Source organism: Mesocricetus auratus, unplaced genomic scaffold (genome assembly GCF_017639785.1).
Source record: "Mesocricetus auratus isolate SY011 unplaced genomic scaffold, BCM_Maur_2.0 Super-Scaffold_15014, whole genome shotgun sequence".
Classification (NCBI taxonomy): Eukaryota; Metazoa; Chordata; class Mammalia; order Rodentia; family Cricetidae; genus Mesocricetus; species Mesocricetus auratus.
In genome coordinates, this window is record NW_024429186.1 from 61,808,413 (window position 1) to 61,830,898 (window position 22,486).

The 22,486-nt window shown below is 48.4% G+C and overlaps 1 long non-coding RNA gene across 2 annotated transcripts; it reads left to right on the top strand.

The window, feature by feature from the left end:
- The first annotated feature begins 6,493 nt into the window (after positions 1-6,493).
- Positions 6,494-12,709, top strand: LOC121139492. Of its 2 annotated transcripts, none has more exons than XR_005876446.1 (3): positions 6,494-6,808; positions 12,025-12,177; positions 12,500-12,709. It is a non-coding gene; the product is annotated as an uncharacterized LOC121139492 (long non-coding RNA). The 2 variants fall into 2 exon arrangements; XR_005876445.1 differs by having other exon boundaries at positions 12,025-12,173.
- Positions 12,710-22,486: the final 9,777 nt, after the last annotated feature.

Consider the following 22,486-nt stretch of genomic DNA (forward strand, 5'->3'; position numbering starts at 1 on the left):
CTGGGGGCAATGGTCCATGTACCCCAGTAGGGAGGGCCTGGATCCCCATCTCGGGTGTTAGGACTGCCTGGGCAGAGGGACTGATGTCCAATCCTGCACTCCCTGAAGTGGCTCTAAGGAGGTCTGAGAGATGAAGGGGTTTCTCTGGGGGAGAAAACAAATCTTGCTGCTGCTCACAGCGGGGTTCATTGCCCCATACACATTGGTTTTGGGGCCCTGGGGTGAGGCCCTCTTCCAGTTTCCCTGATTATTATTAGCAGGAAGGAAATTGCCCCCCAAGTCAGTTCTAGAGTAGCAGTCAGTGGCCTAATGATATCTCTTTTGGCAACGGGGCCATAAACCAGGTCTCTTGAGACTGGTAGTACTATTTTGAGGGTACTCTCTACGGAAGTGTCCCTCCCTACCGCAGCTGAAACATGTTTTCTCCCTCCCTGATTAGATCTTCCTTTTCCCCCTTGGAGTCGAATAGCAGCAGCTAACATTTGGCCCTGGACGAAATTATCATCAATGTCTCTACAGATATGGATGTAGTCATTTAGACTTTTATTGCGGTGGGAGCGAAGGGCCTCCTTACAGCACTTATTTGCATTTTCAAAAGACATCTGTTTGATAACTGACATCACAGGCCCAATGCCCCTAAATATTCTCTCTGCTACCTGACTGAGGCAGTCTACAAAGTCTTGGAAAGGTTTGGAGGGTCCTTGAAGGACTTTGGACAGATGATCCCCTCCTTCCTTGGAAGGCAATGCTTTCCAAGCCCCTTGGGCTGCTGCTGCCACTTGGGCATAGACTGCGATGTCATATTGCATTTGTTGTTGAGTGGTGGCATACTGACCACTCCCGGTAAGCATCTCCACATTTCTCTGGGACTGTCCGGCCTGTGCATTCCTTTGGGCTGTCTGGCTGCATCTTTCTTGAAACTCACCTCTCCAAATCAAATAATCTCCCCTGGACAGAGCTGCTCTGCAAAGCTGCTGCCAATCGCCAGGTGTCAAATTAAGAGGCACACAAGATTCCATTAAGGAAAGTGTAAAGGGAGCCTGTGCTCCATAATTTAGAGTTGCCTCTTTAAGTTGTTTTATGTCTTTGAAACTTAAAGGGTCATGGTGCCGAATGACCTGATCGAGATTGTTTGGGTCTGGAACTTCCATTACTGGGGCCACCACCGGGTAGCATTGGACCCCTCCTCTGGGTCTTCCCTCAAGGTCCGAGAAGGAGGAGTCCTTTATTTTCGAGTATGGAGGAATTTTTCTCTCCCTATCCTGTCTTCTTTTAATTTGAGTCTTTTTAGTGCTTTTTTAAGGGACGAGACCTCAGCAAGTAATCGTTCTTTCATAGACTCTGACGAGTCAGAGTCTGAGTCTGAGCTATTTTTATTTTCTAGTTCTGACAGAGTAGGATATAACTGATTCTGACTGGAGTCCTTCTTTTTGGGTCGCGCCTCATCCTCACTAACAATGGAGCCTCTAGTTTCAGGCAGGGTTTCTTTAGATGATTCATCCTCACTCTCTGCCTCAGAACTCAGGGAGGCTTGAGTCTCAGTCTCTTGTAATTCTGAAAAAGCCTCTTTTGTGGCCTGGACTACCTGGCGGTGACTAGCCTTATCTGTCAAAAGTGCACCCCTCACTAATCTCCATAAGGAGAATGTGGATGGGGGCAGGGACTCGGGTCCCTCTTTTCGTAAAAGTTGAAGATCACAGCGAACCTCCTCCCAATCTGGGATATTTAAGCTTCCCCCAGTAATGAACCATGGACTCTCTCATTCGATCGATTTTAGAAAGCCTTCTAGGGTTTTAGCCTTGACTATGGTCCCCTGTCCTTCAAGTAACTTTTTTATTTGATACTGTAATTCAAGCTTCCAGGAACTATTCCTCATCGTTTTTTTTTTCTTATTTTCCCCAATCTGTCCCTGGCCAGAAAAAGAGATGAACCCGCCCACTTACCTTGTTTTCACGATCTCGGTGGGACCTCCAATTGCGGCGCCCGCTGCGCAGCCTATATCCAAGAATGTGGTGAGGGTGTCGGGATTGATGACACAGAGACCAGTCGGTTGCGTTAAGAAATCTTTATGCTCCCCAAGAAGGCTCAGGAGAACTTCCCAAGAAAACGCTTCCCTACAGAAAAGCTTCTGCCATACCTCCACCCACACGCACACATACACATATCTCCCTTCCTCCTCCTAGCTGGTGGTTAAATCCCTGACACCAGAATTGGCAGCCACAGCAGGGGCCAGGAAGAGGTGGCTAACCATCAGAAAGATCAAAGTCAGGGTGTTTCAGTGAGCCAGCCCTTATCCAGCCCTTATCAGGAATTTATAGCTCCGGTAAACATTTCTTAGGGCACTGGATTGTTTTCAGTAAACATGTTTTCAGTAAACATTGTCTCACAGCTGCCTGCTCCCAGGCTGATGGAGATGTGGGTTTCCGGCCAAGGTCTGTTGTTCCCATAGAGTGGAGAATATGTAATGCCCACAGCAGGTTGAGAGAGCATTAATGTCCTCCTTGAACTTAGAAAGCATGGGGATTTCTCTTCAGGGAGCTTTGACAATATTCATAAATGGGCAGGTCCATTCCTGAGCATGCTCAGTGAGAGGACATACTACATTTCTGAGCAGGCTCAGTGGAGGAGGCCATCACATTCTTTAGCATGCTCAGCTAAGGTGATGAAGCTCACGCTTAAAAGATTAAAATGATAGACATGTTTGTGGCCATGGCCATGCTCAGTCTTCAGTATAACTCTGAAACTGAGAATACAGGAAGGACACTTTGACAGTACATTGACACAGGAATCTTTCCAGGAAGGTGGCTGCTTTGGTTCATGGCTGGCAGCACCACCATGGACACTGGGGCTCATACTATCACCTCTAGGGCACAAGACTCACAGGGAGTTATTTAAGCGTGGGCAGCCACCTTTACTAGACCTTGCATTCACAAGCAGCTGATGACCTATGCCCACATCACTCACTGGAAGTAGTAAAATGTAGTTATGACATGCCATGGAGCACTGAATGAAAGGACTGTAGCATCAGCTTGTATCCAGCCTGGCTCTTTTGTCTGGTCATTGTTCAGGGACATTGATGTAGCCCTAAAAATTGCTTTTGTGATGATTCCTATTTGTTCTTCTCCCTCCAGTTTCAGGGAAGTTTTCTCCTCCTTTGACTTGTTCATGACTCTGCCCCAACCCTGGGATGAAGTATGGGTGCCCTGTCCACAGGTTTAAGACTCAGTGAGCCCTCGTTCTCTATGATGGACCAAAGGCAGATTGCAGTGTGATGGTGTGCACTTATTCCTAACCATGTATGGCTTATTTCTATTCATGGACCTTCGTAATTGCAGAGCACAGATGGTGTCTAGCTGGCACTAACTAGACAATAGATGCCCTAGGCTTGTTTGTGCTGTTATTATAAGACATTGTACTTATACTAGGCAGGAGGCTAGCTCCTGGAGGCACTGTCAAATAAGCCTTCCAATAAAAGTCATAAAGAAGATCACAGGCTTGCTCAAGGCCAGTGAACAGGAAGATGATGGTGGTAGTTGACTGATGGACAGTGTGGTGGTGTTCTTTCCACCTCAAACCAGGATGCAAAGATGGTGTGGTCCATAAAGCAGGGTCTATAGAAGAGTAGGTAGCATTGGTTGGTGAGCTGGAGCAGTTTCAACTCTCTTCAGTGACTTTTAACCAGGAGATCATGTGAAGAATGCTGCTACTGTTTTCTCATGGAAACTATTGAACTTTGGGGATGCTTAATCACTATTCATAGCTGGAGGCAGTTGGGAGGCAGAGGCAGGTGAATCTCTGTGAGCTCAAGGCCAGCCTGTCATTAATCAGGCAGTTTGATTGGCCAGCATCTCCACACCCAGGAATGTTTACTCCTTTTTATAAGGCTGGGTAAGGTCCCTTAAGAATCTTTCAACTTGTTGTTCTCCAAGACATGTGAACCCTTGTCACAGCTGCACCAGCTGGAATCTCAAGGGCACTTGAAGAGCATCTGAAGCTCCTGAGGCCAATTCCAGGTGGATGAGAACATGCCAGTCTATACAGCTTAGACGAGACAATGCAGGGACCTGAGATCGAGAGGGGCAGCTGACATCCTATGTTGATCCTGGCTTTGCAAACCGTGAGCTGCAGCAATGTGTCCCCATAAGTCCCCTGGGCCTGGAGTATTTTCTCAGCCTGCCATCGTCAGAAAGCACACACCGTCAGGCACAGGTCCTGGAGTGGAAAACTCCTTCAGGCAGTTCACCTATGGGAAAAGCCAGAGCATGAAGGTAACCACGCCAGCTCAGGAGGCTGAACCCTGCAGAGGTGGGGATGGCATTGCAATCCAAACACCTGGGCCCTGGTTGTCCCACCCCACTTCAGGCTGACCGTGTTCCCATTCTGGGCCTCAGTTCCCCATCAATGACAACAAAGCCGCTGTTGAGCAGTGAACTTTGAATGTCTGATAAAGAGGTCCCATAAGAAGCCACACAAACAATAGGAAAGAAAGCATGACAGACGACAGCTGATGGCAAAGACCATGCACAATAACAAGAAGGAAGCAGGAGAGGGACGCTGGTGGTAAAATGTGTCCGTATAGGAAAGTTCATCAAACTATATGAAACCACAAACCATACATGCTCCCCAAGTGAGGAAAGACAGTGTTTGCTAAATGCTGGTGAGGGTGAAACCTCTTATCTACTGTGTGAGGGTTTCTAACTGCTACACAGACACACACACACACACACAGACACACAGACACAGACGCGCCAGTACACCCACATAAAAACTACACACAATGACAGAGACGGGAGAATGTCAGGGCTCTCTGCCGGCTTATCTAAAATGATAATCTCCAGACCCAAGATACGGCTCAGTGGTTAAGAGCACTGGCTGCTCTTCTGAAGGACCCAGGCTCAATTCCCAGCACCCACATGGTAGCTCACACCTGTCTGTAACTCCAGTCCCAGCGGATCCAACACCCTCACACAGACACACATGCAGGCAAAACACTGATGTGAATAGTCAAAGTGAATAGTTAAAATCTTCCTCCTCCTCCTTCTCCTCCAGGTTCAGTGAGAGACCCAGTCCACCAGTCTTGGTTATGGAAACGTGGCTGAGGATGGCGAGGGAATGAGGGAAGGCCTAACAGGCGCATGTATAGAGAAGCTGGGGTCTGGTGCTTGGTGTACACTCTGATGGTGGCAACAGCCTGGAACCTCAGCAAGTTAATTTGTCCGGCACAGCGGGAGAGGTATCTAGTCTGGGTAGGAAGTCTCTGTAGGCTAGGGGTCCTGCTGTAAACACCTGGAAGGCATTCACTGCCATTGCTAGTTGGTGCAGGCACTGGGTAATAGTTGGTAAGTTCTAGTACTTGGACAAAAGGAAGGTTTTGCTATTCCCTTGCATCTGGGGCATTGGACCTTGGCAGGGCTATGCTAGGTCAAACAATATACATCCACTCAGGATTTCATTCTCTCTCTCTCTCTGTCTCTCTCTCTCTCTCTGTCTTTGGTTTTTTTTTGTTTTGTTTTGTTTTGTTTTTGTTTTTTGTTTTTATTTTTTTGAGACAGGGTTTCTCTGTTGTTTTGGAGCCTGTCCTGGAACTTGCTCTGTAGACCAGGCTGGTCTCGAACTCACAGAGATCTGCCTGCCTCTGCCTCCCGAGTGCTGGGATTAAAGGCACATGACACCAATGCCCAGCTTCATTCGCTCTTACACACTCACTTAAGGCTCCCTGGCTCCCACAGGTATAGTAGATAATGCAGTACCTATCTACTTATTTGACTTTACTGTTTTCTTCCAGGACCAGTCTCGTCATTCCTCTTGGACAGATTCCCCCATGTGGAAATGTCCTCTGGTATGCTTGGGAAGCTTGTGTAGGATTTTATAAACTTTCAAACTATTTTCCAAATAGTACACCATCCATCATGGCTGTGGCAATGTGCAAGGGTTCACTTTTCCCCCATTCTTCCCCATGCTTGCTGGTGTCTGTTGAGCAGGCATTCCATGGGAAATTCAGGGCTAGCATGACAGTTTTGACTTGGATTTCCCTAGTAGTTAACGATGTTGAACCTGTTTTCATTTGCTTAATGGCCATTTGCATACCATTTTTCCCATGAAATGTCTACTCCGAATCTTTTTCCCAGTTCCTATTGTCTTCCCATAGAGATTTAAAATTTATATATTCTGAACACGTGTTCAGGGATGTGAGCTGCAGACTTTCCTCCAAGTCTGTGACTTGTCCCTTCACTCTTTGAACCGTGTCTTTGTAAGAGAAAATTATTTGAATTTTGATTCAAGTCAGATTTACCAAGTTTTTCATGTTTAAGAGTTTTATGGAGATTTTCTCCTGCATTTTCTTTGAGAATTGCATGTTGCAGCTACCAAGGATTGCCCTTAGGACCTCAGGCATGCTAGTCCTATGCTCTGCCACTGACCTGCAGCCACAGTCAGAGTTTGAAAAATTTTAAGGCTCTAACTGCAGGGAGCCATGAGGTGTGGCCGCCATTCCAAGATGGCGCTGGGCCCCTGCAGGGCTGGAATAAACAACTCCATATAGGGTCATAACCAGAATCACCAGTTCGAGCATGCGCAGTGTCCTCAGCTTGCTGGACCAATCAGGGAGCCTGAGGTGGTTGCGAGGGGTGCTCGACCAATAGGACGGTTGCACGCTGCCTCAGTTTCTATATAAGCAGTTTCCCTGCTCGGCGTCTCTCGCTTCCTGCTCTCCCTTCAACCAAGAGGCTCCAATAAAACGCGACCCCTACTGGTACCGAGCGAGGGACTGCAGAGGATTCAGAACCCGACACGTGGAGCGGCGATGTCGGTAAGTAAGCTTCTCCAGGTATGCTGACTGGGGGACTCCATCCTTGGGTGTTTTATTTGGGTTTTGTGTTAATGGTAGCTGTTATGTTCTCCTACTGTTTCTGGTTTCGCTGTCTGAAAGGGGGCACGGTTCCCTTCTGGGGCCTTGTGCGCGACTGTCTCAGAGAGGGAACCAACTCAGAAATCATTAGAGGAGGGCGAAAAGCATTGATAGCACACCAGGATAGTCTCTCAGAATCGGACACACAAAAGGGAAACTTGGATAGGCCTAAAAGAAAAATAGAAAAGAAAAAGGAAAAGCAAACGATCACATGCAAAGATGAGAAAAAGGAATTAGATCAAAAGGAGGAGAAGCAGCCCCTCCCCGGGCCAGGGGAGGAGACAGGCCAACTTTGCCTGGCCTTAAGAGAATTTGCTAATTTAGAATTATCAGATGGTGAACTTAGCCCTGAGGAGGAGGAGGAACTGGAGGAGAAAGCGGCAAAATATCGGGGGGGGAGGAATGCAATTGGCCTGAATCGTGCCCTCCTGCCCACAACCCCTCATATGGCGTAGCAAATCTGGCACCCCGTCCACCTGACCCACCACGGGTCACGCCCTCCACGCCGCCATTAACAGCCGCTCCTATGCGTTTTTGGCGTGCTCCGCGAAGGTTGCCACTACATTAACCAGGGTACTTGGGCCCGCTTAGCCTCGGCATTCCCAGTATTGGAAGAACCACTGACTCATGAGAGGAGATATGAGCCAGTACCTTATAAGCAGTTGAAAGATCTCGTCGCTGCAGTAAAAGATTTTGGAGCCACAGCAGATTACTCGATTGCCCTTTTGCACAGAATCTGCGTCTCACCGCTGACGCCCACAGATTGGATTGAGTTGGGCAGAGCGTGCCTGACTAAGGGCCAATTCTTGGACTTTAAGTCCCTGGCCACGGATAATGCCCAGACACAGGCTAGAATAAATATTCAAAATGGGCACCCAGAATGGACAGCAGACATGCTCCTGGGCCTTGGACAATATATGGGCAATCAGGTTGGCCTCCCCATGGATGTTTATCAACAAATAAATGAAATTCATTATCGGGCCTGGAGAGCGCTCCCCAATAAAGGGGAAGTGGCTGGCAACTTGACAAAGATCATTCAGGGCCCCGCGGAACCTTTTGCAGATTTTGTAGCCAGGCTACTTGAGGTAGCAGAAAAGACAATAGGTGGTGCTGAATACACCATGCCTTTTGTACAACAAATTATCTTTGAACAAAGTACAAAAGAGTGTCAAAGGGCCATAGCCCCGGTCAGACATAAGAATTTAGACGCTTGGATCAAAGCTTGCCGGGAGGTAGGGGGCCCCCTGACTAACGCTGGCCTTGCTGCGGCTGTGCTTTCTGTCACTAAAGCCGCTCGTGATTCTAAAGGAAAGGGCTGCTTCCGGTGTGGTCAGGCAGGACATTTAAAAAGACATTGCCCTAGTGGCACCGTCTCTCCTGGGCAACCTGCATCGACAGGTTTGCGCATGCCTGGGACTTGTCCACGCTGTAAGAAAGGCAAACATTGGGCAAATGAGTGTCGCTCCACTAAGGACATAAATGGCCACCCCATTCTTCCACCAGATATAGCCGGGTCAAAAAACGGGATGAGGGGCCCCCGTCCCCAGGGCCCAAAAATATTTGGGGCATTTCAGACCCCTATGTCAACACAGACTCCCCAATTGATGGGGCCAAGTCAGTTGCCCGGCGAGCAACTAGCGGCTCCGCAGGGCTGGACCTCTGTGCCACCTCCGGATTGGTATAAACGCCTGAGATGGGGGTTCAGATTTTGACATCAGACATGTTGGGTCCATTGCCAGAGGGCCAAGTGGGGATAGTTTTGGGATGTTCTTCATCAACAATGAACGGGCTTATGATTTTCCCGGGAGTAATCGACCCGGATTATCCTGGGGAGATTAAGCTTCTTTGTCACTCCCTGTCAGGGGTTATTTCAATTGCTCCTGGAGATCGCATTGCTCAGCTCCTGCTCCTGCCCTCGTCCCATGGGATGTTTCCCTCAAGAAAAGGGGCCAGAGAAAAGGGAGGCCTGGGCTCTACAGGAGTTGATCTGGCTTGTTTGTCTATGGCTCTTGATGACAGGTCCATATTACAATTAATTATTGAAGGGAGGTCCTTTCCTGGCCTGGTGGACACGGGCGCTGACCGGAGTATTATTAGAACTAAAGAGTGGCTGAAACAGTGGCCCCTCCAACGCTCGGCCCAATCCCTACAGGGCTTGGGCTATGCACACACGGCCTGTATAAGCTCAAAAGAGCTGGTCTGGAAGATGGAGGACCAACAGGGCAGAGTTCAACCTTTTGTAATCGACCTCCCCATTAATCTTTGGGGCAGAGACACCCAACAGCAGTTACAGCTGTGGTTAACAAATGAGTTCTCAGAGGAAAGTAAAAACATGATGTCAAAACAGGGATTCGTCCCCACTAAGGGGCTAGGAAAAAATCTTCAGGGTATATCTCAGCCCATCATCCCGTCTCTGAAGACAGATCGAAAAGGGCTGGGTTTTTCCTAGGGACCACTGACTCATCGGCTTCTGATGTTCAGCCTCTCCCCATACCTTGGATAACTCAGAAGGTGGTATGGGTGCCCCAGTGGCCCCTTTCTCAAGAGAAATTAGAAGCCGTTAGACAGCTTGTCCAGGAACAGCTTCACTTGGGCCATATCGAGCCCTCTGTTTCGCCATGGAATACATCGATTTTCGTCATTAAAAAACCATCTGGAAAATGGCGATTGCTTCATGACTTGAGAGCTGTTAATAACCAAATGCAGATCATGGGGCCTACTCAAAGAGGTCTGCCATTACTTTCTGCTTTACCGAGAAATTGGCCTGTGATGATCTTGGATATTAAAGATTGTTTCTTCTCGATCCCCCTGTGTAAGCAAGACAGGGAGTGGTTTGCTTTTACCATACCCTCCATTAATCATGAACAACCCGATGCCCGTTTTCAATGGCGGGTCCTCCCACAGGGGATGGCTAATAGTCCTACAATGTGCCAACTGTTTGTGGATGCTGCCTTGTTGGCTGTGCGGCAGCAATATCCTGCTGTGCGCATTATTCATTACATGGATGACATCCTGTTGGCAGCCCGTTCCCTACAAAATCTTGAGGATGCCTTTCAAAGGACAGTTTCTACACTGGAGGCTCGGGGCCTGGTTATAGCTCCTGAAAAGGTACAGCGTTCTACCACAGCTAAGTTCCTGGGGATGATAATTCAGCCAGATACTATTCGCCCCCAGAAGGTCCTTATTCGGACTCAACATTTGACAACACTCAACGACTTCCAGCAGTTGTTGGGGGATATCAGTTGGGTTAGGGGTTATCTTCACCTCCCTAGATCTGAATTATTACCACTATTTTCCATATTAGAGGGCAATCCTGATGTGACCTCCCCGCGGGCCTTGACTCCTGCAGCAAAGCGTTCCTTACGCTTGGTAGAGGAGGCACTGTCCCGGGCACAGCTTAATAGATATGATCCATCTCTTCCCATTTCTTTATGCATCCTAAAGACAAGACATTCTCCCACTGGTGTGTTATGGCAGGATGGGCCCCTCTGGTGGCTACATGGCAATTCGGTGGGAATGCGGACCCTTAATTATTATCCTGCCCTAGTAGCCCTTCAGGCCATGATTGGCATAAAATTTTGCTTAACATCTTTTGCAAAAAAGCCGGATAAACTAATCATTCCTTATACCAAAGATCAGGTAGAAGTTTTGGCTGCCACTGTGGATGATTGGGCAGTTTTACTTTGCTCCTTTTCTAATATTATAGATAATCACTTTCCAAAACATCCATTGTTAAGTTTTGTGGATGATAATCTGGTCTATTTTCCCAAGGTCACTTCACCCGTTCCCCTGGTCGGTGCCGTGACTATATTTACTGATGGGTCAAAGACAGGAAAAGGGGCGATGGTTGTGGGACACCAGCCGCCTCAGGTTTTTTCTTTTCAACCTGATACACCCCAAGCAACTGAATGCTTGGTAGTACTTGAAGTTTTCAAGAAATTCCCTGAGCCCTTTAATTTGTTTTCAGATTCCCAGTACGTGGTTAATGCGGTTTCCTCCCTTGAGGTGGCTGCCTCAGTTCGTCAGGCAAGCCCCGTCTCAAATATCTTGTTACAGATTCAACACTGTATTTTACAAAGAAGCCATTCCTTTTTTGTTGGTCATGTTAGAGCACATACCTTGCTTCCTGGCTTTATTTCCAAAGGCAATGAACAGGCCGACCTAGCCACCAGGGCCATGATGGCCCTGGTTGCTGCCGATCCTATCCAGCAAGCTCGGGACTTCCACAATCTGTATCATGTCCCCGCTGACACCCCGCGGAGAAAGTTTGCCCTGACCAGACATGATGCTCGAAGTATTGTAAAAGCCTGTTCTTCTTGCGTCACCTTCTTTCATCCCCCTCATGTAGGTATCAACCCCTGAGGCCTACGACCAAACGCCTTATGGCAAATGGTCGTCACTCATGTTCCGGAATTTGGCTGTGTTAAATATCTTCATGTCTCAGTGGATACCTACTCGGGTATCATTTTTGCCACCCCCTTGGCAGGGGAAAAGTCCACTCACGTAAAGACCCATTGTTTGGAGGCCTGGGTGGCATGGGGTAAACCTGTCCGTTTAAAGACAGATAATGGCCCTGCTTAATCCTCCAAGGGTTTTCGTGCCTTTTGTGCGCAACTCCAGGTCGCGCACACCTTTGGTTTGCCATACAACCCCCAAGGCCAGGGGATAGTGGAAAGAGCTAATCGCAGCCTCAAAGAGCTCTTACAAAAACAAAAAGGGGGAGTGGCTGAGACTGCCACAGGATTGCTATGGCCCTTTTTACTCTCAATTTCCTGATAATAGATGACAAAGGCCGTACAGCAGCTGACCGACACACCTACCCCACCCCAGATAGCGTAGGGGATGTGATGTGGAAAAATGTGCTGGATAACAAATGGTATGGCCCGGACCCTGTCATCCGGAGGTCCAGAGGAGCTGTTTGTGTTTTTCCCCAGGATTGAGAAGTGCCTCATTGTGTCCCGAGCCGCCTGACCAGAACCGTTGAAGCCCACCATGAAAATGACTCCGCTGCTCTTCAGGAAATGGAAGCTGGATGCCTTGTGCATCACCAGGGTCCAATATGAAAAATTTCACTAGGGCTACCAATTTGTCTCGCTCTCTATCTTTGTATCTTGCAGGAAATTGGTCTGAAGATTTTGATGTTGCCCTGGAGGACCTTAGATGTGCAGTAGTTTTGATCAATTCCACGCGCGTGGATCTCAGCTTAGCGGAGGGACTACAGTCCTGGATCTCCTCTGCTTTCTCCCTGTTCAAGGATTGGGTGGGGGTAGGTATGTTCTTTGCATGCTGCATAGGAGGGTGCGTACTGTGCCTTTGGTTGACCTGCCGCCTGCGGACTCAGGCGTCCCGTGATAAGGCAGTAATGCTGCAGGCACTGGCTGCTCTTGAGAAAGGCAACTCCCCCCAAGTATGGTTGTCCGCTCTCAGGAGCCACTAGCTAAGCACGGCCTTTACACCCTCATGGGATATCTGCCCATTGCACTGAGGAAGGCGTGCTGGCTCCTTCGTAGCATTGCCTTTGCACCTCCAAGGGCTTGATCCCATTGCACTGGAGAAGGAATGCTATGAGGTGTTTTTGGCCTCCCTTGATAGGTCCACGCATCATGAGGTGAAGACCTGATCGGGAATAAGACCTGACTTGGCCCTGAAGGAAACAAGAAAGGGGAACTGCAGGGAGCCATGAGGTGTGGCCGACATTCCAAGATGGCGCTGGGCCCCTGCAGGGCTGGAGTAAACAACTCCATATAGGGTCATAACCCGAATCACCAGCTCGAGCATGCGCAGTGTCTTCAGCTTGCTGGGCCAATCAGGGAGCCTGAGGTGCCAGGGGTGCTCGACCAATAGGACGGTTGCACGCTGCCTCAGCTCCTATATAAGCAGCTGCAGTTCCCTGCTTGTTCTCTTTCGCTTCCTGCTCTCCCTTCAACCAAGAGGCTCCAATAAAATTCTATTCGGGAAGAATCCTTGTCTGGTGGTTGTCTTTCCTGCTGGTCAGGGAGCGCGCCACATCTAACATCCAGGTGTATAATTAACCATGCGTTCGTGTTTATAAAGCATTAAATAGGTTAACTGGTTTTTTTATTACATGTGTACATTTGTCTTAGCATCATTTATTGGTGAAAATAAAAGAAATGAAGACAGAAGGGTAAGGGAGAGATTGGGGAGAAAACGAGCCTTTCTCACGTGGAAATTAGATTGGGACTTGGTTTAAAACAAATGGACAAAGCGATTTGCTTTGAGCACCTTTTCCAAGCACTGTCCAGTTCCTCGGCTTACTGATGCAAAAGGCACAACTTTTGAGGAGAATGTGAAATGCAGTGGGTAAAATTAAGTAATTTCAGAGAGTCAAAACGTCAAAACCTGGTGGACAGACCAACATGAGCTCTAGAAAGCGCCTCCGAGTCGGAGCTCTTCGGTCCAAGAGGTCTTCAGAGCGAGGTGGCAGGGATGACAGTGACGCTTGTGTGAGGTGTAAAGTCACTGGGGCTGCCAGCAGCCACGCTTTCCCAGCAAGGGTTGGAGCCCAGCGGCCCCAGTTAGAGAGCTATCTGGGAAGAAGCCACACTGCCTAGTGCTGGTCCTGGCCTGGTGGTTTTCTACTCATTTACGCCAAAGCCTTGCTTTACGCTAGTACTGAGCCAGCACGGAGCTGTCATTCTCTAAGTAGGGGACTGCCTACTGGTCTACCGGTCCAGAGAGGAGGATAATTAAAAGCATCGTCTTAGGGGTTTCCCAGGAGAGCCTGGTGTCCAAGTAGGCATCTTGGATGAGGAAGTTTAGAAACAGCACGGGGTCACAGTCCGAAGCTTTAGGAAAGCCACCAGACAGCCTGGTGGCTGAGCCAGGACAGCTGGCTAGCCTCGCATAACAGGTGTTCCATCTGGTCTGTGAGCTCATGGCTTCTTCCCGTACAGGGTATGGTTCTGTGTCAGGAGTTCCTGCACTGTCTCCACCACTGCAACCGTCCGAGCAGCTGCACCATCAGCTGCAAATCCCCGCCCCCTCCCCCACCGGGCCGAGGCAGTTCGTTTTAGTTGTTGACTGGGGATGGAGAGAAGTGGAAAGGCACCGTGGGAGGCGTGTCTCCTGAGGGGTGACTCTGCAGGCTAGCCAGGGACTGAGACGAGAGGCAAAACCCAGTCAGGTGTGTGAACACAGGGCAGGAAACAGTAACTAACGTGTCTAGGATGCAATAAAACCCACTAGTCGCATCAAGACACAGGAAATGACACATTTAGTGAGAAGCATAAAACAACAAACAGAAACAAAAACACCTGGTGTGAGTACTGAGATGATTCCTGTTGGTAATTATTTCACAAAGATGAAAAGGTTTACAATAAGGATTCGTCAACAGATTCCCTTGAAACAATGAAAAAACAGTCTCAGCATAGAAATACATGCTGTAAAAAATATGGAAATTGTAGAACTGAAAAGTACAAGGAAAATTCAAAAGCTCGTTAGGGACTGAGGAGACGCCTCGGTGGTTAGCAGCCCTTGCTGCCCTTGTAGAGAACTCAGGCTCGATTCCCAGCCCGCAGGATGGCTCACAGCTGTCCGTAACGTTACCTCCGTAGCATGTGGCACCTCTGTAGCATGCAGCGCCTCCTCCTGGCTTCCTCAGGCACCAAGCGGGCACACAGTGCACATACATATATGCAAGCAAAACACTCATGCACATACAATAAAAATACATCTTAAGGGAAAACAAACAACAAAAACAGACAAACAAAAAACAATAAAAAAAAACGCCTCCTTGGACAGACTCAGTGCTACAGCAAAGACTATAGGAGCCTGACCCTGAGAATGTAAAGATACCAGGGTGCATTCAACCTGAAAACCAACAGAGAACCCACCCTTAGCAATCTGTGAGAAACACCCACCTGAGCACCTGAATAACTAAGATTCATATTATCAAGTTAACAGGGAATGAGGGTGGGGCCCAAAAGTCCGGAGATAGTACCAGTCAATCTCCCCAATTTAGCCAGAGACAGGAAAAACCTCAAAATCCTAAAGGTAATTGTAGCTAAAGGCTAAACCAAAGCAAATTAACAGTAAAACACATAGTAGGTAACTACACATCATCCAAGACAGTAGAGAAAAAAAGTCTTAAACTAGTCTGAGATGAAACCAGTACCGGTTCGGGAAGACAGGTTGAGGGACAGCAGATCTGAAGTCATCCAGACCAGGAGCTAGTGGCACATCTTTCAAGTGATAACGGAGGATGAGGAGTCAGGGGAGGGGAAGAAGCGGGAGGAGATGTATTAACCATGACTTCAGTACCTGAGAAAACCACTTAGAAATGGAAGGAGGTGCCAAGCCTGATATCCTGGACTTTATCCTCAGATCCTACATGATAGAAGGAGAGACAGATCTTCCTTCCTTCCTTCCTTCCTTATTTATTTATTTATTATTTATTTATTTATTTATTTATTTATTTATTCAGAGACGAGGTTTCTCTGTGTAGCCCTGGCTGTCTTGGAACTCACTCTGTAATCCAGGTTGACCTCGAAATGAGAGATTTGCCTGCCTCTGTCTCTCCAGTGCTGGGATTAAAGGCGTGTGCCATCACTGTCTGGATCAGAGAGAGGGAGAGATGTCCTCTGTCCTCCACACACCAATGCCATGGCAAGTGCAAGCACGTGTGTGCGCGTGCTGCCTGTACACACACACACACACACACGAGAGAGAGAGAGAGAGAGAGAGAGAGAGAGAGAGAGAGAGAGAGAGAGAGGGAGGGAGGGAGGGAGAGAGAGAGGAGAATAAACAAATCTAATAAATCTAATGAAAACAAAACAGAGGGCTGGAGAGATGGCTCAGTTATTAAAGCACTTGCTGCGCAAATTTGAAGACCCACGTTCAAATCCTCAGGACCTCTGTAAAGCCAGATTGAGTGGAATGCATCTATAATCATCTCAGTGTGTATATAGACAGGTGGGGGGGTGGGGACTGTAGAATCTCAGAAGCCTGCTGACCAGGTAGCCTGTTTAATAAAGAAATTCTACCTCGAACAAGGAGAAAGCCAGGGTCCTAAAGCTGTCCCCTGCTCTCCACTGGCCAGCACTCACACCGGACACATACCACAAAGGTGCATACGATATTCTCATATGACAGAAAACTAAAAATGTGTCGTTAGGTCAACTCCCTTCAAGGCTGGTCTCTGAGCCTCGTAGGCAAGAGGGTGACATAGATGTCCCATTTGCTGCTGAGCACTCCACAGACACGTATTCTCTATGCTTTGACCAGTTTTGAGTTAGAAAAAATAAATTTTCACACACACAGAAAGGAAATGAATATCAAAAAACATCTTGTAACCTTAGCAACTATAAAGGCGGTAAGGGGAGGTGTGGGGAGGAGAGGGAGTACCTAGACAGCCCAGTCCTCAAGAGCCTGCTATGCCAGCAGGATGACCAGCGTTCCAAGTCCAGGACCCAGGAGAAAGTGAACCAACCTGGGAGACTGAGGCAGATCAGATGGCCACAAGGTGACAAGACAGAGTTGGAGGGATGGCAGCCTGGCTGCAAGCCCCTCACGTACAGTCAGCTCTAAGGCAGTGAAGGGCTCGTCTACTCTGGAGCAGAAAAGACAGGTGACAGCCATTACCCAGATGTCCCTCACCCTGGGGCGTTGGGTGCTGTTGTAACTCTCAGTCACTTAGCAGTGCCCCAGGATGCCCACCAGAAGTGGGCTTATTTTTGTGCAGGCAATGAAGGGAGCTTTATAGGCTCTGAATGGGCGCCATGCTTCAGACTTCACAGCTGCGTCCTGGGCTGAGGTGCCAATGTAACCCTGAGTTTTCTAGAAATAGTTGGAACCTGGGCCTGCCTCCCGCTTCCCCAGGATGGGGGTCACCCCCGGGATGAAGACGCTGTTGGAAATTTTCTCAGAAGGTGACCCCATCGGCTGGCCCCTGGAGTCCATTCCACCTCAGCTCCTGTGGAGTGGGAACTGTTGGAAGGCACTACCAGAGCATCCAGGCTCCCAGGAAGCTGCTGAGGATGGTGGAGAAGAGCAGCCCTTTCCTGGGAGGACCCAAGTGTTTGTGGACTCTGCAAGACAGCCCTGGTAGGAATCAGCTTTGCATTTCACTTAGTCTCAAGGCCCTGCTGGAGCAGAGAGACATCCTATGGCTCAAGTGGGAAGCAGGCCTGTGCTCTGGTCAGCATCCACACTCTTATGGCCTGCCTGGTGCAGTTCTAAGAGGTATACACCTCGTTCTCACAGCAGCCCTGGGACGGAGGGCTTAACAACTGTTTATTACTACCTAATCTCTGAGTTTTGTAGCTTTCATTTTAGCATTATTTTGATCCTGCAAGGGACATGACAAAGGTCCCCTAAACTAATGAACCATACAACAAATCACTTTACATGCACACTGGTTTTTCATGGCTCATCTGAGGCCTGTAAGATCCGTGTCTGCTCTCAGGTCTCTTGTTTTCACTGTCCACTCAGGGGAGGACTCGGTCCTGCTGAAGAAACATTATTTGGCAAATAATCTGATCAATTTCATTTATATTCCAGGCAATGAAATGTTAAGAGCCTACTTCACCGTTACATCATCTGAATAGAGCCGAGTCCGCAGGAGGAGATTAAATTTTGGAGCAAAGATCCAATTTCATGGAAATAAAACGCCTTACCTAAGTGCATTTAAAACTCTTTAGTAGAGTAGTTAATACCAATTAAATTGTGGACTGTCTGAATCATGAATTATCAATTCAGACATGATTTTGTTTTTCTTCTCTAAGTAACTCAGGCTTTGTGGGTTGTTTTTATTTTATTTGGTCATCGAAATTCAGTCATTCAGTCTTGAAATTTGCTATGTTACTTAGAAAGCAGTGATGGAAAATGCCATGCCAGGTCAAGACTGCGTAAGACAGGATTTGGCATGCCAGGTACATCTAGGCTTCATCAAGCATAAGGGTTGTACCGAACAAAACAGAAAATCAACCGGGCTCCTGCCCTAAAGTGTTTGAGAGGCGTGGGAAGAACACAGGTCAGCGGGGTGGTTTGAGAGACTTAGCAGACGAGCAGAAAGCAACAGTCCCCCTCAAGCCGAAGCTGTCTACGCTTGAACCCAGCTGAGCAATAATGCGTTGGTTTGCATTAAAGAGCTGAGGCTGGTTAGTCTTGTCCTACCCAAGCATAACTTTTAATATGTTGCCTCTCACTGCATCCGTGGGTGGGGCATCCTTGGGCGTGGCTCATCGCCTGTACATTTGTGAGACCAAAGAGAGAGGTAAAAAGTCCTGTGCAGAAGCCGACCGCAATGGGCCGAGCCAGAGTCCTCGGCCGATACCCGTGTGCGTGGGCCTGCGCTACGTGCACACACTGCTGTTCTTGGTGACCACAGTGAGGCAGCTCTTCCTCTTTCCCAGCTGAGGAAACTACTCGGGACAGTTAGGTGGCCCTGCCAAGGTTACGGTAGAGGAGCACGGCAGGATTGGACCCCAGACCTCTAGTTCCTTGGCGGTTCTTTTCCTTCCTGCAGAACAGAGGGCAAAGAGCCAGAGTGAACGGAGCTGGGAGAGGCAAGCTTTCCGTGCTCAACGCCTTTTCTTTTCTTCTCTCCCCATAATGGGTTATTCACAAGAGTTCTGGGCCTAACCCCCTAAAGGAATCCTTGTTCAGCAAAAGCCACACAGGTAGAAGCCCCAGCTTCATTCTTGAATTCTTGTTTCCTAAATAAGGTTCTCTTTGTCTGCCTCATAAGGCCAGGGGGGGGAGGGGCGGCTTTGGGTTTCCACCCAACATTGCTTCTTGGGCATGAGCTGTTTGTGGTACATCCTCACCCTTAAGTTAGAGTTAAGCGACGGGCAGTGGTGGTGCACGCCTTTAATCCCAGCACTCGGGAGGCAGAGGCAGGCGGATCTCTGGTGAGTTCGAGACCAGCCTGGTCTACCAGGGCTAGTTCCAGGACAGCCTCCAAAGCCACAGAGAAACCCTGTCTCAAGAAAACAAGCAAAAAAAGATAGAGTTAAGCAACACTGGCCATTTGGAATGGAAAATGCTGGGGTGCATTCTGGAGCATTTGGGCAGTGTGCCTGCTCCCCCCCTTATGTTCCTATGTCAGACTCCCTTTCCAGGGAGGAAAGAGAATGCTACCTTTTGTCTTTGGTACACTTAGATTCCTGCCTTGTGACACATGGTCTTCAGCCTAGTTAAATAGTATAATAAAAGACTGTGAAACTAAGACCAAGATTAAGAAAATATTTGGGGGGACTTTGATCTTTGGTAATTTTCCCATTTAAGGCAGACAGGAGTAGTTTCTTATGTTCCTGAGTACCAACTCTTTTGGGAACTCTCTCTCTCTCTCTCTCTCTCTCTCTCTCTCTCTCTCTCTCTCTCTCTCTGTCTCTCTCTCTCTCTCTCTCTCTCTCTCTCTGTGTGTGTGTGTGTGTGTGTGTGTGTGTGTGTGTGTGTGTGTGTGTCTGGCTGTCCTCAGAACTCACTTTGTAGACCAGGCTGGCCTCGAACTCACAGCCCTGCCTCTGCCTGGCAAATGATGCAATCAAAGGTGTGCACCACTACATCTGTCTCTCTTGGGGAAACTTATAGAGGTCATTTTTGTGGTTCTTCTTAAAAAGATATCTCAGATATTTAGGGAATACTTTGTATCTTATTAGCCATGTTTTACCAACATGTGAAAGCAGTTGAGAGAAATTGTTCTCAGAGTGGATAAATACTGAGTTGACTAAGACACTACATATTTCAGGAAGTCTCAGTTTTGCATGTTTTTGAGGGGAACCTTGTGACTGATGTGTGTGCAGATGTCACAGACATGACTTGGGATTAAGGGGCTGAAGGTCCCTTTGTCTCTTGAGGACTTCTGGGAAATAGGATGTAGGAGGTGAGAGTCTGTACTTGGTGTGCTGTGCCGGTATGTCAGTGATTTGGAGTAGCCCCGGATGGCTCTAGGAAGTCTGTTGCCTTCAGAACTGGGGATGGCCAAGAAAGGAGCAGGGGCAGGGGTGGGGGGACCTGAGGGGTCCCCAACTATCAGATTCTGGAAACTTTCCTGGGTGTGTGCCATAAAATGCTGGAAGTAGGAATTTCCAAAGAAACCTCTGTAGACTTCTCTTTTTACAGAGGGAAACCACAATCGGGAAAAGGTGCCTGCCGGTGTATTACTTGCCGGGAGAGTTCTGCCTCAGCAGATGGCGGATTCTGGGTTCCGACTGTGCTGCCTCAGCCAGCACTCCTGCAGCCCTCCAGCACGCACGCCCCACGCGCTTGCACGGTCATTTCCTCCTATTTTTCTGCTTATTCATCCTGTGGCCTGTGTTCCCTTGACAGGCTTCCCCCCCACCCTCCTGTGGTGAGAGATAACATTCTCAGGACTTAAATCCATCGGATGATAAGTTCTAATTTTAGCCGAGCCCCATGGCCTTTCCTCCTGGCTTCTTCCATAGACCTACACACATCTCAGCCCAGTGCGGTTTTCACAGCAGGCGTCCGATCCCTGACCCGCTGTTCCTTGACTCTTGTGCCAGGATTTTTCTAACTGGCTGTAGTTGAGCTGGGAAGGTGGCATGACTTTCTCCTGGGTGTGGGCTGCTGTTTTTAGAAGGGTCATTCACTCTTACCTCCTGTTTCCCCAGCATGCTGTCTGTGAGTTTCCTTTTGTCAGTAAATTTATGTTATCTTGATGAAGGGCACCCGCTTTAAAAAAAAAAAAAAGTCAAGACATCTGTGACTTCTGCTGATTAGCCGACTAGCGGACTGGCAGCAGCAATGCCCCGTAGCCACTAAGACTTCCACAGTATGATAATTTACCCTGAGGTTTAATCAAAGCAGCCAGTTGTTCCCTGAAACGAAGGGAGAGGGTTTGGTTTTGGATTTGGAGTTGCATGATCTCTGCCTGTTGCTTTCCCAGACAGCATGTGGGAAATAAACTTATCTCACGACTTTATATATGCATATTTTCTCCTTTTAAGCCTTTGGCCCAGCATGCCCCTTCCTCAAATATAACCAAATATGGGTGCACCCGCAGCTCTTCCGACAAGCCTGGAGTGAGGAGTTGGAGAAGGAGGACGGAGCTTGACTGGCAGCATTCCCTGGAGAGGGGTGTGCTTGGGAACACAGCTGCCCAGAACTTGAACTTCTCAAGCTCTCAATGGACTAGTTGTCTCACTGAGCTCTGTCATCCATCATGCTTATGATCACTATAACGCTGTAGGAAATGGGGGAGCTTCATAAGATGGAACACTCCTTTCAAATAACTTACTACAGATAAAATCTGTGCAGCTTATGGTATGGTAGAGTCAGTGGCAGGTTTGGGCTGTTTGGTTGCTTCACTGGGGTCTGTGAGCAGGTCAGGCAGCGGGAGGTATTCCTTTCCTAGAGCTAGACCACGGCAGGACGGATGTGCAAGACATTTATTTCTAAGTCTGGGAATGTGTCTCAGAGCATGCAGAAGGCCCTGGGTAGATCCTCAACTCTGTTGGGGTACAGAGGTAGATTCCTATGTTTGCCCACAGTCTCTCGAGTTATTGGTAGTTCAGGGTTCAGATCAAGATTTAGTGTGTCTATTTTACCCTGTTCAGATCCCTTAGAGGCACTGTCTTGGCCCTTTTTTCATTCTTACAATGAAACACCTGAAGGAGGTTGATCTAGCTCCTAGTCCAAGATTAGGTGACTCCATGGGTCCTGTCTGATGATGGAAACCATTGATGTGGGAGGGAGTGAGAGAGCCAGGGAGTGACTCAGGAGCCATGACTACCCACATCTGCATTTGTTTCAGAGTCAATGACCTCAGCCACTGTCACTAGGCCCTACCTCTTGAGGGTTCCGCCACGTCTGCATGACCACACAGGGGACAAGCTTGGACCCAGCAGATCTCAGTAGGCACTTGCACCCTTCGCTAGCAAGGACAGAAACATGTCCCATGGATCTGCCTCCTGAGGCAGACAGCCTCCAATAAAAATACACTCATCATCTTACAATTGTTACACACTTTGGTGATGACTCAGTCTGTCGTGGCAACTTGTGGGGACTCAGTCAAGGGTCAGAGTTCTTCAATCCCCCATAGTGCCTGTCAAAATGTCACATCCCTGGGTGCTAGATTTACATGGGCTAAACAAGTATAAAGTGAGACTGTTGAGAGAAGCCTTTTCCTTGTCAGCTGCTTGGTTTTTCCCCACCAGTCGCCTGGGCTCTGCCGTGTTGTAGTCCCCAAATAACACACAAGATGCTGTATTAATTATGAAGCTGTTGGCCTTGCTTGTTTCTTACTAGCTAGCTCTGACTTAAGTATTTATCCCGTAATTGTTAATCTAAGTATTTCTCTTACCAGAGCAAAGTTCCAGACATCTTACTTCTCTGGCGGGCTACATCGTGACTCCCTGTGTTTCTCCTACCCAGAGTCCTCCTGGACTCCTAGACCCACCTATCTTGCTTCCCTATTGGCCAACAGTGCTTTATTGACATATACACAGGACTTCCCCCATCAGTGAGACAGTAATTTGTCACCAAACACAGGAGTAGTGGACACTGTATAGCTCCAGGCCTGGGACATCAGTTCTCCAGGGACAGGAGCATTGGGAGGAGAAGATACAGGTGCCATTAGGCTCTGATCTCAGGAGC